Source organism: Schistocerca serialis, chromosome 2, assembly GCF_023864345.2.
Source record: "Schistocerca serialis cubense isolate TAMUIC-IGC-003099 chromosome 2, iqSchSeri2.2, whole genome shotgun sequence".
Taxonomy (NCBI): Eukaryota; Metazoa; Arthropoda; class Insecta; order Orthoptera; family Acrididae; genus Schistocerca; species Schistocerca serialis.
In genome coordinates this window covers 280,617,604-280,636,237 of record NC_064639.1, presented here as the reverse complement: position 1 = coordinate 280,636,237, position 18,634 = coordinate 280,617,604, and the positions used below count along the sequence as shown (strand labels likewise).

Genomic DNA, 18,634 nt, shown 5'->3' with positions numbered 1-18,634 from the left:
TGTCTCGTTTTCATTTGATTTCCCCTTATTTTGCCAAGGATCGTAGTAAGATCATGTGCTCCTAACAGTTTTAATCATTAATTTGTTTCCCTGACATATCCCAGTATAGACGTACGCTGGGGTGCAAAACTTAAGGACGAAAGTAGCTTTATCATGATGTGTCATTATCAACTAACATAGCTCAATGAAACTTGGAGCATACTTAGAAAGAACTGCTGCCGTGTGGTACAGAAGGTAAGTGAAAGAAACACGCAATGAGACGAGCGGAAATGATATTTTTATTAAAAGACAATAATTATACTTTAGTCGCCGTGGTTCATGATGGTGCCGTGACATTAGAGACGGCGGGACAAGGTTCTTAACAGATTGTTTGATCACCATGGACAGCAATGCACGTTCTGCAATGTGTTTCCGTGTTGGCCACATGCTTGCTAAATTCTTTTGCTACAGTATTCCATTCCTCCAGAAGCGTGGTTGACGACTGGTGGATGTTCGTTGCTGCATGTGGACGCGCTGCAAAATGTCTGCCCTACGCAACCCAAATACGCTACAGGGCATTAAAAATGCTACACCATGAAGATGTCCTGCTACAGACGCGAATTTTAACCCACAGAAGAAGATGCTTTGATATGCAAATGATTAGCTTTTCAGAGCATTCACACAAGGTTGGCGCCGGTGGCGACACCTACAACGTGCTGACATGAGAAAAGGTCAGATTGTAGCCTATCAAGATTGTGGTTTATCGTATCGCGACATTGCTGCTAGCGTTGGTCGAGATCCAATGACTGTTAGCAGAATATGGAATCAGTGGGTTCAGGAGGGTAATACGGAACGCCGTGCTGGATCCCAACGGCCTCGTATCACTAGCAGTTGAGATGGCATGGCTGTAACGGATCGTGCAGCCACGTCTCGATCCCTGAGTCGACAGATGGGGACGTTTGCAAGACAACAACCTTCTGCACGAACAGTTCGACGACGTTTGCAGCAGCATGGACTATCAGCTCGGAGACCATGGCTGCGGTTACACTTGACGCTGGAATCACAGACAGGAGCGCCTGCGATGGTGTAATCAAAGACGAACCTGGGTGCACGAATGGCAAAACGTCATTTTTTCGGATGAATCTAAGTTCTGTTTACAGCATCATGATGGTCGCATTTTGGCTACATCGCGGTGAACGCACATTCGAAGCGTGTATTCGTCATCGCCATACTGGCGTATCACCCGGCATGATGGTATGGGGTGCCATCGGTTACACGTCTCGGTCACCTCTTGTTCGCATTGATGGCACTTTGAACAGTGGACGTTACATTTCAGATGTGTTACGACCCGTGGCTCTACCCTTCATTCGATCCCTGCGAAACCCTAGATTTCAGCAGGATAATGCACGACCGCATGTTGCAGGTTCTGTACGGGCCTTTCTGGATACAGAAAATGTTCGACTGCTGTCCTGGCCAGCACATTCTCCAGATCTCTCACCAATAGAAAACGTCAGGTCAATGGTGGCCGAACAACTGGCTCGTCACAATACAGCAGTCACTACTCTTGATGAACTGAGGTACCGTGTTGAAGCTGCATGGGCAGCTGTACCTGTACACGCCATCCAAGCTCTGTTTGACTCAATGCCCAGGCGTATCAAGGCCGTTATTACGGCCAGAGGTGGTTGTTCCGGATACTGATTTCTCAGGATCTATATACCCAAATTGCGTGAAAATGTAATCACATGTCAGTCCTAGTATAAGATATTTGTCCAATGAATACCCGTTTATCATCTGCATTTCTTCTTGGTGTAGCAATTTTAATGGCCAGTAGTGTATTATTCATTGGAATTTTAGTCTCGGGGAACGAGCAGGCCAGACCATTTGCCGAATGTCGTCCCGCTCCAAGATTTCCTCCACGAGCGAAGTTGGACACGGATTGTCATCCATGAAAATAACGTCAGTTCCGATTGCGCCCTGAAAAGTGGGACATGGGTAAGGAGTACAGCGTCACAGTCACGCCGATTGGTAAGTGTTCCCTGCTCAAAGATCTGAACGTCAGTACGCCAATGCAACAGTAAACCTCCCCACGCCAGAACACCTGGACATGATCGTTTTGAAGGTCTAGGTGTTATGGTGCGGGGAGGCATAAGTTGGATGGACGTATTGACCTCCAAATCCTTGAACACGGTATACTCAGCAGTCAATCTGTTTAAGGAGTGTATTCGATCCTGACTTCGATCTGATGGTGACAATGTGTCGACCGCATTGAACAGCGCGGTGCAGGAGCTCTTGGAACGATAGGGTATTCGGCGAATGGATTAGCCTGCTCGTTCCTCCCACTTAAAACCCGTCGAGAACGTGTGGGATGCGTTGGGGAGACGTATCGGAGCATATCCACATGCACCAATAGGCATCCAGTGGTTGTCAGCCATAGCAGTGGAGAAATGGAACGCCCTGCCACCAGAAGTCCTTACCAACCTTGTAGCCAGCATGGGAGCACGTTGTAGAGCATCACGAATCGCGGTGACTTCAGTGTAGTTGTTGTCTTTGAATAAAAGTGTCATTTCTATTTGTCACATTGCATATTTCTATCAGTTACCTTCTGTACTATTTCGTAGCAGTTCCTTCTGTGTATGGTTCAAGTTTCATCGAGATATATTACTTAGCAGTGACACACCATACGAAAATTACTTTCGTCTGTTGTAGTGGTCTTCAGTCCTGAGACTGGTTTGATGCAGCTCTCCATGCTACTCTATCTTGTGTAAGCTTCTTCATCTCCCAGTACCTACTGCAACCTACATCCTTCTGAATCTGTTTAGTATATTCATCTCTTGGTCTCCCTCTACGATTTTTACCCTCCATGCTGCCGACCAATACTAAATTGGTGATCCCTTGATGCCTCAGAACATGTCCTACTAACCGATCCCTTCTTGTAGTCAAGTTATGCCGCAAACTCCTCTTCTCCCCAATTCTATTCAATACCTCATCATTAGTTATGTGATGTACCCATCTAATCTTCAGCATTCTTCTGTAGCACCACATTTCGAAAGCTTCTATTCTCTTCTTGTCCAAACTATTTATCGTCCATGTTTCACTTCCATACATGGCTACACTCTATACAAATACTTTCAGAAACGACTTCCTGACACTTAAATACACTCTTGGAAATGGAAAAAAGAACACATTGACACCGGTGTGTCAGACCCACCATACTTGCTCCGGACACTGCGAGAGGGCTGTACAAGCAATGATCACACGCACGGCACAGCGGACACACTAGGAACCGCGGTGTTGGCCGTCGAATGGCGCTAGCTGCGCAGCATTTGTGCACCGCCGCCGTCAGTGTCAGCCAGTTTGCCGTTGCATACGGATCTCCATCGCAGTCTTTAACACTGGTAGCATGCCGCGACAGCGTGGACGTGAACCGTATGTGCAGTTGACGGACTTTGAGCGAGGGCGTATAGTGGGCATGCGGGAGGCCGGGTGGACGTACCGCCGAATTGCTCAACACGTGGGGCGTGAGGTCTCCACAGTACATCGATGTTGTCGCCAGTGGTCGGCGGAAGGTGCACGTGCCCGTCGACCTGGGACCGGACCGCAGCGACGCACGGATGCACGCCAAGACCGTAGGATCCTACGCAGTGCCGTAGGGGACCGCACCGCCACTTCCCAGCAAATTAGGGACACTGTTGCTCCTGGGGTATCGGCGAGGACCATTCGCAACCGTCTCCATGAAGCTGGGCTACGGTCCCGCACACCGTTAGGCCGTCTTTCGCTCACGCCCCAACATCGTGCAGCCCGCCTCCAGTGGTGTCCCGACAGGCGTGAATGGAGGGACGAATGGAGACGTGTCGTCTTCAGCGATGAGAGTCGCTTCTGCCTTGGTGCCAATGATGGTCGTATGCGTGTTTGCCGCCGTGCAGGTGAGCGCCACAATCAGGACTGCATACGACCGAGGCACACAGGGCCAACACCCGGCATCATGGTGTGGGGAGCGATCTCCTACACTGGCCGTACACCACTGGTGATCGTCGAGGGGACACTGAATAGTGCACGGTACATCCAAACCGTCATCGAACCCATCGTTCTACCATTCCTAGACCGGCAAGGGAACTTGCTGTTCCAACAGGACAATGCACGTCCTCATGTATCCCGTGCCACCCAACGTGCTCTAGAAGGTGTAAGTCAACTACCCTGCCCAGCAAGATCTCCGGATCTGTCCCCCATTGAGCATGTTTGGAACTGGATGAAGCGTCGTCTCACGCGGTCTGCACGTCCATCACGAACGCTGGTCCAACTGAGGCGCCAGGTGGAAATGGCATGGCAAGCCGTTCCACAGGACTACATCCAGCATCTCTACGATCGTCTCCATGGGAGAATAGCAGCCTGCATTGCTGCGAAAGGTGGATATACACTGTACTAGTGCCGACATTGTGCATGCTCTGTTGCCTGTGTCTATGTGCCTGTGGTTCTGTCAGTGTGATCATGTGATGTATCTGACCCCAGGAATGTGTCAATAAAGTTTCCCCTTCCTGGGACAATGAATTCACGGTGTTCTTATTTCAATTTCCAGGAGTGTATATACTCTATGTCAACAAATTTCTCTTCTTCAGAAACGCTTTCCTTGCCATTGCCAGTCTACATTTTATATCCTCTCTACTTCGGCCATCATTAGTTATTTTGCTCCCCAAATAGCAAAACTCATTTACTACTTTAAGCGTCTCATTTCCTAATCTAATTACCTCAACATCACCCGACTTAATTCGACTACAGTCCATTATCCTCGTTTTTCTTTCGTTGATGTTCATCTTATATCCTCCTTTCAAGACACTGTCCATTCCGTTCAACTGTTCTTCTAGGTCCTTTGCTGCCTATGACAGAATTACAATGCCATCGGCGAACCTGAAAGTTTTAATTTCTTTTCCATGGATTTTAATTCCTACTTCAAATTTTTCTTTTGCTTTCTTTACTGTTTGCTCAATATATAGATTGAATAACATCGGGGTAGGCTACAACACTGTCTCACTCCCTTCCCAACCACTGCTTCCCTTTCATGCCCCTCGACTCTTATAACTGCCATCTGGTTTCTGTACAAATTGTAGATGGCCTTTAGCTCCCTGTATTTCACCCCTGCCACCTTCGAAGTTTGAAAGAGAGTATTCCAGTACTTTCGTCTAGAGGTAGTGAATCACGTCGTGGCGAACATCTATTGTCACAGACCAAATTTCCGCTGTGTTCAGCCGGCGACGCTAGGCGTCTTTTATTATTGCATATGACCATGAGAAGTCCGCCCCGATAGCTGAGTGGTCAGCGCGGAGGTCTGTCACTCCAAGGGGCCCGGCTTCGATTCCCGGTTGGGTCGGAGATTTTCTTCGCTCAGGGACTGAATATTGTGTTGTCCTCATTATCATTTCATCATTGCCAGTGGAAGGCAACGGGTAACCTCCACTGGAATCACTTCCCTAGACGCTCATGCGGTGGACCTATATGACGAGGCTCCCACCATGACAAGACCTGCCGTAAGTTTTAAGTCTGACCATGAGAGGCGGCAGGGCGTTGCACTCTGCGAACTGTGTTGTCTATAATCTAGTAAACTGTTCTGCGTGGATGGAGGAAGGCCGAGCTTCTGAAACATCTTTCTCCGTTTAGACAGACTCATTCCTAATGTTTTCTTATTGAAAATCTCTGTATCAAATGGTTCAAATGGCTCTGAACACTATGGGACTTAACATCTTAGGTCATCAGTCCCCTAGAACTTACAACTACTTAAATCTAACTAACCTAAGGACATCACACACATCCATGCCCGAGGCAGGATTCGAACCTGCGACCGTAGCAGTCCCGTGGTTCCGGACTGCAGCGCCTAGAACCACACGGCCACCGCGGCCGGCTGTCTATCAGATTACTGGGATAGGCAATGTGTAGATGCAGTGCATCTGGTTATAGACCCTGCTAGTTCGATAAAATAATTGCGCGCTAGCCCCGGCAAGTTCAGTAAAAGTAAAGTCACTGGGACGCGTCAGCGTACGTTTGGCTGTAACAAAAATTGTTCCCGAAGGCGTGATAGATCACCCGTATAGGTTTGATTCAGACGCTTTGAACACACTTGTAGGCGTTGGTGGGCTGCTAGAGACGATGGCATATTAACCAGTGAACTTTAATTGAGGTCACTGTTGGAGCAAACGAATTCTCCGTTCCCTGCAAGCGGTGAGATGTGTCATCCGTCATCCAAATACCTGTCAGCTGCTGTCCCGACCGTGGCTGGCACCGAACTTCTCTTCTTCTAGCAAACGTTTACTTGATGGTTAATTGAAATAATGAACAGGACAACAGGGAAAGCTACAGACCAGAGAAAATGTGTCTGTTCTGGCAAAGTCATAGTATATTGTACTTCCAGTAGCACACAAAAGGAAGATAAGGTAGCCTGCGTTACAGGTATGATGGTACAATTATAAGACGCAGTACCTGTCTCTACTTGCTGCAGGTCGAGAATACTACACAGAAAACGTTCAAATGATAGTAAAGCCTTGAATTAGGTTGGTCCAGCTCCCGAGCTATGCGAGGAGTGAAACCATGGAGAACGGTGATTATCGTCAAGAAGGGTAACGGAATCCGCGGCGGGGCACTTCTACATCTACATCTACATCTATACTCCGCGAGCCACCTTACGGTGTGTGGCGGAGGGTACTTATTGTACCACTATCTGATCCCCCCTTCCCTGTTCCATTCACGAATTGTGCGTGGGAAGAACGACTGCTTGTAAGTCTCCGTATTTGCTCTAATTTCTCGGATCTTTTCGTTGTGATCATTACGCGAGATATATGTGGGCGGTAGTAATATGTTGCCCATCTCTTCCCGGAATGTGCTCTCTCGTAATTTCGATAATAAACCTCTCCGTATTGCGTAACGCCTTTCTTGAAGTGTCCGCCACTGGAGCTTGTTCAGCATCTCCGTAACGCTCTCGCGCTGACTAAATGTCCCCATGACGAATCGCGCTGCTTTTCGCTGGATCATGTCTATCTCTTCTATTAATCCAATCTGGTAAGGGTCCCATACTGATGAGCAATACTCAAGAATCGGACGAACAAGCGTTTTGTAAGCTACTTCTTTCGTCGATGAGTCACATTTTCTTAGAATTCTTCCTATGAATCTCAACCTGGCGCCTGCTTTTCCCACTATTTGTTTTATGTGATCATTCCACTTCAGATCGCTCCGGATAGTAACTCCTAAGTATTTTACGGTCGTTACCGCTTCCAATGATTTACCACCTATGGCATAATCGTACTGGAATGGATTTCTGCCCCTATGTATGCGCATTATATTACATTTATCTACGTTTAGGGAAAGCTGCCAGCTGTCGCACCATGCATTAATCCTCTGCAGGTCCTCCTGGAGTACGTACGAGTCTTCTGATGTTGCTACTTTCTTGTAGACAACCGTGTCATCTGCAAATAGCCTCAAGGAGCTACCGATGTTGTCAACTAAGTCATTTATGTATATTGTAAACAATAAAGGTCCTATCACGCTTCCCTGCGGTACTCCCGAAATTACCTCTACATCTGCAGATTTTGAACCGTTAAGAATGACATGTTGTGTTCTTTCTTCTAGGAAATCCTGAATCCAATCACAAACCTGGTCCGATATTCCGTAAGCTCGTATTTTTTTCACTAAACGTAAGTGCGGAACCGTATCAAATGCCTTCCTGAAGTCCAGGAATACGGCATCAATCTGCTCGCCAGTGTCTACGGCACTGTGAATTTCTTGGGCAAATAGGGCGAGCTGAGTTTCACATGATCTCTGTTTGCGGAATCCATGTTGGTTATGATGAAGGAGATTTGTATTATCTAAGAACGTCATAATACGAGAACACAAAACATGTTCCATTATTCTACAACAGATTGACGTAAGCGAAATAGGCCTATAATTATTCGCATCTGATTTATGACCCTTCTTGAAAATGGGAACGACCTGCGCTTTCTTCCAGTCGCTAGGTACTTTACGTTCTTCCAGCGATCTACGATAAATTGCTGATAGAAAGGGGGCAAGTTCTTTAGCATAATCACTGTAGAATCTTAAGGGTATCTCGTCTGGTCCGGATGCTTTTCCGCTACTAAGTGATAGCAGTTGTTTTTCAATTCCGATATCGTTTATTTCAATATTTTCCATTTTGGCGTCCGTGCGACGGCTGAAGTCAGGGACCGTGTTACGATTTTCCGCAGTGAAACAGTTTCGGAACACTGAATTCAGTATTTCTGCCTTTCTTCGGTCGTCCTCTGTTTCGGTGCCATCGTGGTCAACGAGTGACTGAATAGGGGATTTAGATCCGCTTACCGATTTTACATATGACCAAAACTTTTTAGGGTTCTTGTTTAGATTGTTTGCCAATGTTTTATGTTCGAATTCGTTGAATGCTTCTCTCATTGCTCTCTTTACGCTCTTTTTCGCTTCGTTCAGCTTTTCCTTATCAGCTATGATTCGACTACTCTTAAACCTATGATGAAGCTTTCTTTGTTTCCGTAGTACCTTTCGTACATGATTGTTATACCACGGTGGATCTTTCCCCTCGCTTTGGACCTTAGTCGGTACGAACTTATCTAAGGCGTACTGGACGATGTTTCTGAATTTTTTCCATTTTTGTTCCACATCCTCTTCCTCAGAAATGAACGTTTGATGGTGGTCACTCAGATATTCTGCGATTTGTGCCCTATCACTCTTGTTAAGCAAATATATTTTCCTTCCTTTCTTGGCATTTCTTATTACACTTGTAGTCATTGATGCAACCACTGACTTATGATCACTGATACCCTCTTCTACATTCACGGAGTCGAAAAGTTCCGGTCTATTTGTTGCTATGAGGTCTAAAACGTTAGCTTCACGAGTTGGTTCTCTAACTATCTGCTCGAAGTAATTCTCGGACAAGGCAGTCAGGATAATGTCACAAGAGTCTCTGTCCCTGGCTCCAGTTCTGATTGTGTGACTATCCCATTCTATACCTGGTAGATTGAAGTCTCCCCCTATTACAATAGTATGATCACGAAACTTCTTCACGACGTTCTGCAGGTTCTCTCTGAGGCGCTCAACTACTACGGTTGCTGATGCAGGTGGTCTATAGAAGCATCCGACTATCATATCTGACCCACCTTTGATACTTAACTTAACCCAGATTATTTCACATTCGCATTCGCTGATAACTTCACTGGATATTATTGAATTCTTTACTGCTATAAATACTCCTCCACCATTGGCGTTTATCCTATCCTTGCGGTATATATTCCATTCTGTGTCTAGGATTTCGTTACTGTTCACTTCCGGTTTTAACCAACTTTCCGTTCCTAATACTATATGCGCACTATTTCCTTCAATAAGAGATACTAATTCAGGAACCTTGCCCTGGATACTCCTGCAGTTTACCAATATTACGTTAACTTTTCCTGTTTTTGGTCTCTGAGGACGGACGTTCTTTATCAACGATGATAATGTCCTCTCTGGTAAGCCGTCAGGTATTTTATCGTTTCGCCCAAGGGGGGGTCCCTCTAACCTAAAAAACCCCCGTGTGCACGCCACACGTACTCTGCTACCCTAGTAGCTGCTTCCGGTGTGTAGTGCACGCCTAACCTGTCTAGGGGGGCCCTACAGTTCTCCACCCAATAACGGAGGTCGATGAATTTGCAACCATTATAGTCGCAGAGTCGTCTGAGCCTCTGGTTTAGACCCTCCACACGGCTCCAAACCAGAGGACCGCGATCGACTCTGGGCACTATGCTGCAGATATTAAGCTCAGCTTGCACTCCGCGTGCGATGCTGGTTGTCTTCACCAAATCAGCCAGCCGCCGGAAGGAACCAAGGATGGCCTCAGAACCCAAGCGGCAGGCGTCATTCGTTCCGACATGTGCTACTATCTGCAGCCGGTCACACCCAGTGCGTTCAATAGCTGCCGGAAGGGCCTCCTCCACATTACGGACGAGACCCCCCGGCAAGCACACCGAGTGCACACTGGCATTCTTCCCCGACCTACCCGCTATTTTCCTGAGGGGCTCCATAACCCGCCTAACGTTGGAGTTCCCTATAACTAATAGGCCGCCCTCTGTGACTGTCGGAGAATCGGCCACTGGCCCAACAGGCGAGGCATCCTGTGGTGGCTCGGAAACGATGTCATCACCACTAGGAAGCACCCCGTACCTGTTGGAAAGGGGTAAGGCAGCTGCCACGCGGCCAGATCCCACCTTCGCCTTTCGGCCAGGCACGCGCGAGCCCACCACTGTCCGCCATTCACCCTGGAGTGATGGCTGACCGGTAAGATGCTCACTGCCGGAAGACGCAGCGACATCAGGGGTTCCATGTGATTCCAAGGCCACCGAAGTAGGCATAGGTCTCACCACAGTTGCCCCAACGCCACTACGAGCCGACGCCTGCGCCTCGAGCTCGATGAGCCTAACAGACAAAGCCTCCACCTGCCCCCGAAGAGTGGCCAATTCTCCTTGCGTCCGCTCACAACAACCACAGTCCCTACACATGACTATGTTTACCCTACTCTATACGGTGACAAATTCCCAAGATAATCTTCTGATGAGCTACTCTGATAATCAAGAAACACTCACTGAAATACGAGACGCGAAAACTACGCTAGGTTTTCCCAGAAAAACTATTTAAAAGCTAAGCGCAGCAAATAAGTACAAAAACGCTTTATACAAACAGTACTCGCTGCTGCTGGTGCTCTCGCTCTGGCTGTCCAAGACAACTGCTGATTCAAGTGACTAGTGGCTAACGGCCGCGAAACAAACTTCATACAATTACTCAGCGATCATCTTAATTAGCGCCCAGTCTATGGCGAGCCGAATGATAACCAGTTTAACCGCGAACGCCGTTGAAGAAGGCACTGGTAGAGCTTACTCTCTGTCATCTCGCGAGTGGATTGACCACGGCGGAAAACGGTGTACTAAACTTGATCATCGATAACAGTTACGACCGTCGTAACTGTTAACATCCGTTCTACTCAGTGCACTTCTAACAATTAACAACTGCCTTCTCTTGCCGTCTCTCGCGAGGAGCCCTTACCACAGTACGCTTCCGCCAAAGAGAAGAGGGGCGTATAGCCAACTTAACCAACGTGGTTGTTAGCACCCGTGTGTGGTGGTCAGAGCCGCTGGCTCAGAAGCTGGCGCTCTTATTGTGGCGGGAATTTCGTGGAAGCGACGGGCTGTCGTGTATCCTTCTGCTGCGAGTAGTCGTGGCCTGAATTTGAAGCTAACGGCAGGCTAGCCTCTGCCGATGTTCGCCATCTTGCGGTATTGTAGAATGAATTGAATTTGGTCCCTGAAAATTAGTTCGACCCCACGAGCCCCTAGTCCGCTGGTTAGGCAAGCCGACAATGGTTTCAAACCGTTGTGGGGGCCACAAGGCCTGTCAGCAGCCTATACTGCCGCATGGTCCAGCTTAGTGACAAAGAAAGAGTGTACAGATTACATTACATGAATAATTTTAACTTCAGATTCGGGTTGTTCGTTCAGTTACCTTTCATTTGACATGCCGCTCGAGCTGATAAACAAATTATCTCAAAATTCGTTATAATTAATCTTTAGATACACACTCTCACGACAAGATACGCTCTTTTGTTAATTTTTTAGTCGTCTTCACTTCTTCTCTTGTCTTGGTTGCGTGTAGACGGAAATCTTGCGAGTGCTGGAAAATGTAAGCATGTTTGTACTAATTAAGCAGATAATATACTGATTTAATATTATTGTTCACTTTTAATTTGTAAGAGGTGATCCCAATTTCATGTCCGCCTTCCTTGAATTAACCTGCACTTGAGTAATTTACAGTGCAACAATCGCAGCGGCCGATGCAGCCAACGACACCATTACGTGGCGATATTAACTTATAAAAAGTTAGCGGAAGCGAAATACTCGCCCGCTATTAACATAATATACATTTTTCTCCACAGCCGCCCGACGCTGCAGAAAATACGTAGCTTTAAGATTCTTATTGTCAATACCACAGCCGAGAGTCAGAGCCAGGACTCCGACTACAATGCAATGGTTAACGGAGGTAAGAAGAAATACTCTCGCGCGTCTGTGGGCCGTAATTGTAATTAATAACTAAAGATTATTTGCTTTAAAGTGAGCTGGCTGGCCGAGGAAATTAATATGAAAAGTTTATTCCATTGTTCAACTTATATGTTCATGCTTTAAGATTCGGTGAGTCTAACGTTCATTAACGTAAAAAATAATTTATACTGAAGATTAAATTGTTAAAAAAGAACTTCACAAAAGCATTTAATTGTAAATCTAAATTAAATGAAATATCAGTTTTATTAAGGCCCACCACGCAAGTCAGCAACAATCAACATAATAATAATAATAATAATATATTAAATTACGACGGCCGACGGACGCAAGACACCCTCTCCTCAAACAGCCAGGAACCACAAAACATTATAAGAGGGCACAGCCACAACAACGACATTGAAAATTTATGCCGGAGCAGAAATCGAAACCGGATTTCCCGCTTATCCCGAGCGGTTACCTTATTATTTGGCTGTCCGAGCGCGACTTGAGCCTAGACATAAACTTCTATATATCGTCAGTCATGTGTCTACAACCCATACTCATACATCCATTATGAATATTCCTGTACAGGCGAGACATTTTACTTGTAAGCAGCTTGCCCGGTGTCGGCGGATAAGTACCATATTGCAGTGGCTGTGTTTTTCCGAATTTCGATGCCATGGTTCTTTGAAAGAAGTGCATGTCCAAAGGATCACTGCGTTGTAATTCGGAATAACACTGGCACTGCAATATCGTATAGTCCACAAAAAGCCTGGATTCTACAGATCGTACATATACAGAATTTTAGAAGGTCGTTGCAATTTATAACTCAGTTGTGGGATGTTTTGTCCTAATGGCGGGACAGCGTTTTTCGGCGCTAGTGTGTTCCACACGTTATAAATATCGTTGAAGTCCTCTTCGAAGGGTGATTCCAATGCCACAGAACAGGGTATGTCGCACAATTCACCATATTGTTTGCTATAACTTAGCGAGAATAGCATCTCTGTGTACTTACTCGTTCTGGATATATCTGGGTGGGGAGGGGATCTTGTCTTAGCTGCCTGATCTTGTATTTATCAGAATATACAAGCCAGCCACTAACAGAAGTGTAGCGTGGAGGAACAGACCTTTTGTCTGTGGTTTGATATAACTGTTGTTCCGAGGCTGCTGACTTCATAAGAGCACTCCTTTCACCTCACAGTGAAGGCAATCTAGTTAAGTACCAACGCTTGTTACCTGTCTGTTACATGGCGTGTACTGCGACGGGCGCCTTACCTCTTCTTTTCTTCCGAAGCACGCTCCTCACACACACCGCCCTCGCAAAGTGGGCAGACGGTGCCACAGACTGCGAGCGAGCGTCGCAGCGACAGGACAGGAGGAGGAGGAGGGGAGCTGCTTGTTTACAGTGGAGGCGGCTGCAGGGAGGCTGCCGAGACGGCCGCGCCCCGGGGGAAACTGCTCCGGAGAGCGTAAACCCTGCCGCTGCCCCTGGGCAGAGGCAGGTCGCTGGCGAGGTCTTTCAACCAGGGCGGCCAACAAACAGGAAGTGCCCGACGGTCAAATGAGGCCTAGGCTGCCGCGCTGGAAGGACAGAGTGGCAGTCCGTGTTTCTGCAAACACGAGTGGTAAATCCAGATCGACTGCCGCCCTACGCCGTTACACGAGCCGACCAACTTCGCAATAGCCGCGCTGGAACATTCAGCGTTCGCTGACACCAGTTTGCTGACCGCTAAACGGCTCCTATCTCGTGTTGATACGTTTTGAATAACAGCGTCTTCGGGGTCCTTTGAAAGTCGATCGAATACAACAACCGTAGGGTAAGGAACAACATACTGAATATTCCGCGCCTTCTTCACGTCTCGTTTTTTATCTACTTATGTGGCAGGAAGAGGGAAAAACTTATCAAGCTGAGAAAAAGAAATACTAAAAGCAACACCAATTTGAATAACAGTCTCTTCAAGGTCATTCGAAAGCCGATCAAATACAACTTTAGGATAAGGCACAACAATCTCAACATTCCACGTCTCATTTACCTCTCGTTTTTCATCTGCTTATGTGGCAGGAAGAGGGAAAAACTTATCAGACTGAGAAAAAGCAATAACAGAAGAAACTAAATGTTATTAGATATGAACTTTAATTAACAGTTCAGAGGAACTGACGAGGCGAAAATCCTAACTACAAGAATGTGATAAATAACAAAAGGAGCGTCATCATTGCCCGCTAAAGTAGAAACCTTAATTACTGTTGCAAATCGATTTCAAAAACTGCGTGACCACAATCAGTACCTGTATTAATGCTCCGTCGAATTAAAAACAGAAGCAATAAAACAATAATACCTTCGCGTATCAGTGAATAGTACTTGACAGACCGAAGGCACAATTTCTATTGTATTTATACACTGAAGAGCGAAAGAAATTGGTACACCTGCCTAATATCGTGTAGTGCCCCCGCGAGTACGCAGAAGTGCCGCAACACGACGTGGCATGGACTCGACTAATGGCTGAAACAGTGCTGGAGGGAATTGACACCAGGTATCCTGCAGGGCTGCCCATAAATCCGTAAGAATAAGAGGGGGTGGAGATCACTTCTGAACAGCACGTTGGAAGCCGTCCCAGAAACGCTCAATAATGTTCATGTCTGGGGAGTTTGGTGGTCAGCGGAAGTGTTTAAACTCAGAACAGTGTTCCTGGAGCCACTCTGTAGCAAATCTGGACGTATGGGGTGTCACATTGTCCTGCTGGAATTTCCCAAGTACGCCGGACTACACAATGCACGTGAATGAGTGCAGGTGATCAGACAGGATGCTTACGTACGTGTCACCTGTCAGAGTCGCATCTACACGTATCAGGCGTCCCATACCACTCCAACGGCACACGCCCCACTCCATTACAGAGTTTCCATAACTTTGAACAGTCTCCTGTTAACATGCAGAGTCCATGGATTCATGGGGTTGTCTCCATACCTTTGTCCGTACACATTCATCCCCTCGATACAATTTGAAACGAGACTGGTCCGACCAGGCAACATGTTTCCAGTCATCAACAGTCCAATGGCGGTGTTGACGGGCTCAGGCTAGTCGTATAGCTTTGTGTCGTGCAGTCATCAAGGATACACAAGTGGGCCTTTGGCTACGAAGGCCCATATCGATGGTGCTTCGTTGAATGGTTCGCCGAGCATGGAAATCTGCAGAGTTTGCGGAAGGGTTGCACTTCTGTGACGTTGAACGGTTCTCTTCTATCATATTCCCGTTTTAACTTCCTAAGCACGTACTCACCAATATCATGGGCTCCTGGTGCCCTGTAGCATCAATGAAGAGAAATGTGTGCAAGATTTCAACTCCCACAGGGACTACCAAACCTTCACATTTGTTCCTTCAGGCTTTAAGTGCTTCGTCCACATAGATTTCAAATAGCTCACCCTCGCCATAGCCCATTTGCAACAGGGAACTCCAGTGACACTGCATTACCTAGTTTGACAGCACTCACACAGTCCGTATAGAACTGTTGAACTGATTTGATGTAAATAGGTGACACGCCACTATTCTTCATACTTGCCCCGTCGTAGGTCTTCTGCAAATACACGAAGACTCTGGTAATTTCTTCTCTATTAGATTCCGTAATGTGAATATTCCATCAAAATATGAGCGCCCTGCTCTAAAACCATTCTGTTCTTAAGACATTTTAACATCCATCCGTAGTCTTACTTTTAAGATTCTTCCGTATAATCTTGCTAGTTATGGCACGACGGTTGTTTCTCGGTAATCTGCATAGTCCTGTCTGTTCCTTTTCTTATTTTCCTTTTCTTATTTTCCCTTTCATATTTTCCTTGGTTACCAGGTCTCTTCCAAACACTTGTTTTACAATTGGGCCGAGATATTACACGCAACAATACGAGCTACCTTTGTTAACACCATGTTTATTCCACCCAGATCCGGTGATGTCCCATTTTTCATATACCGGGTGATCAAAAAGCCAGTATAAATTTGCAAACTGAATAAATCACGGAATAATGTAGATAGAGAGGTACAAATTGACACACATGCTTGGAATGACATGGGGTTTTATTAGAACCAAAAAAATACAAAAGTTCAAAAAAGTCCGACAGATGGTGCTTCATCTGATCAGAATAGCAATAATTAGCAAAACAAAGTAAGACAAAGCAAAGATGATGTTCTTTACAAGATATGCTCAATATGTCCACCATCATTCCTCAACACTAGCTGTAGTCGAGGAGTAATGTTGTGAAGAGCACTGTAAAGCATGTCCGGAGTTATGGTTAGGCATTGGCGTCGGATGTTGTCTTTCAGCATCCCTAGAGATGTCTGTCGATCACGATACACTTGCGACTTTAGGTAACCCCAAAGCCAATAATCGCACGGACTGAGGTCTGGGGACCTGGGAGGCAAAGCATGACGAAAGTGGCGGCTGAGCACACGATCATCACCAAACGACGCGCGCAAGAGATCTTTCACGCGTCTAGCAATATGGGGTGGTTCTAATAAAACCCCAAGCATGTGTGTCAATTTTTACCTCTCTATCTACATTATTCCGTGGTTTATTAAGTTTTCAAATTTATACTGGATTTTTGATCACCCTGCACTTCACAGTTTTATAAATTTCTTGCGAGGTTATCTGTTGTGTTCCTGAATGTTCGTCTTCTTCCGTCAAATTTAATATTCCTCGAATTGCTTTCTTTTCTCATTGAACAACGCTTGGTAATACTTTACCCCCCTCTATGTTTGTTAGATCAATGCCTCCACTTCTTCAGTATCTTCTACGCTCTGCTTGTTCTAGTACCAGCAAAATTTTCCTCTATATCTTCGAATTTATGTTACACCTTTTTTTTAGCTTTAGTAATGGCCGTTTGTGCTTCTTTCCGTTTATCTCCACATGTTTTACAGTCTTCATCAAGCCGAATGCTTCACCATTTGTTATAGGTGAGCTATGCGCGGCTTGTGTTCATGCCGTTTATTACTTGACGTCTTGTCTTTGCAGTACTGCCATCCCGTTTCTTATTCGATTTACTGGCGTCACTAAGTTGCTGGCTTGCCTGCCCGTGAGTAGCAGCAGCAGCTCTTATCGATAATAGCACTGTCGTACTGTCTTTGGAGAGACCGCTAGTATTTTCGGGTCGTCGTGTGTCGTGAGTTCAGACGGGACGGAGCAGCAGTGAGGTCCGGACAGTCGTGACTCGCCTGATCGTTGCCGACACACTTGAATGGGGACGACCGCGGTTGGTCGTTCGGTCGGTCGCCTCATCGGACGACGTGTGTTTGGTGGCCGACCGCTTCTGGGTTCTGCGTGTGTGTCGACTTGTGATTCGTCCTTGTTGTTCCACAGTCACTGGTTTTAGTATTGTTCAACTTGTTTGTGGAAGTGTTTTCTTGGAACCGTGTTTAGCTTGTGTGGTTTTGACTGAGCAGCTATTTTAATGCTGTCGGCGTGCTGCATGTACTCGGTCGGTTGGGACAGAGCAGCAACGATGCCTCCACGGCACAAGGTCAGGCCAGGACAGCTGGCGGCGTGCACGCACGGTCGGATTGTGAGGCGATAGCTGCGAGAACTACGAAGTTCGTTGTCCACCGAACCTGAGAACTGAAGTTGAGTGATTAGTTAACCTATTATGAAACCTCAACTGCTGTAACATCTATTTGTTCATTGTCGGTTGTTGGTTCCTGTGCCGTTACGGCTAGCAGCAACGTATGGTTTTGTTGTAGTCGGTGAAATTTTGCAGCTATCTTCCTGTGTGGAGTTTAACTATTAAATTGGACGTTACTTATCAGTGAAGTGCACCAGCGGTATTTTCTGCCCTGTGGCCGTTAACAACCCAGTTACCTGCCCTGGTCGTTAGCATAGTTTTCCGGTAGTGTGTTTTTCCTCGCCGTGTGGATGCTGTCCTGCACGGCGTGACAGCCTTTTAGTTGAAACTTCCTGGCAGATTAAAACTGTGTGCCCGACCGAGACTCGAACTCGGGACCTTTGCCTTTCGCGGGCACACAGTTTTAATCTGCCAGGAAGTTTCATATCAGCGCACACTCCGCTGCAGAGTGAAAATCTCATTCTGGAAACATCCCCCAGGCTGTGGCTAAGCCATGTCTCCGCAATATCCTTTCTTTCAGGAGTGCTAGTTCTGCAAGGTCCGCAGGAGAGCTTCTGTAAAGTTTGGAAGGTAGGAGACGAGGTACTGGCAGAAGTAAAGCTGCGAGTACCGGGCGTGAGTCGTGCTTCGGTAGCTCAGTTGGTAGAGCACTTGCCCGCGAAAGGCAAAGGTCCCGAGTTCGAGTCTCGGTCGGGCGCACAGTTTTAATCTGCCAGGAAGTTTCATATCAGCGCACACTCCGCTGCAGAGTGAAAATCTCATTCTGGAAACATCCCCCAGGCTGTGGCTAAGCCATGTCTCCGCAATATCCTTTCTTTCAGGAGTGCTAGTTCTGCAAGGTCCGCAGGAGAGCTTCTGTAAAGTTTGGAAGGTAGGAGACGAGGTACTGGCAGAAGTAAAGCTGTGAGTACCGGGCGTGAGTCGTGCTTCGGTAGCTCAGTTGGTAGAGCACTTGCCCGCGAAAGGCAAAGGTCCCGAGTTCGAGTCTCGGTCGGGCACACAGTTTTAATCTG

General features: G+C 46.7%; 1 non-coding gene across 1 annotated transcript; it reads left to right on the top strand.

Moving 5' to 3' along the window:
• Positions 1-18,245: 18,245 nt before the first annotated feature.
• Positions 18,246-18,320, top strand: Trnas-cga (transfer RNA serine (anticodon CGA)). Its single transcript has one exon. It is a non-coding gene; the product is annotated as a tRNA-Ser (tRNA).
• The last annotated feature ends 314 nt before the right edge of the window (positions 18,321-18,634 follow it).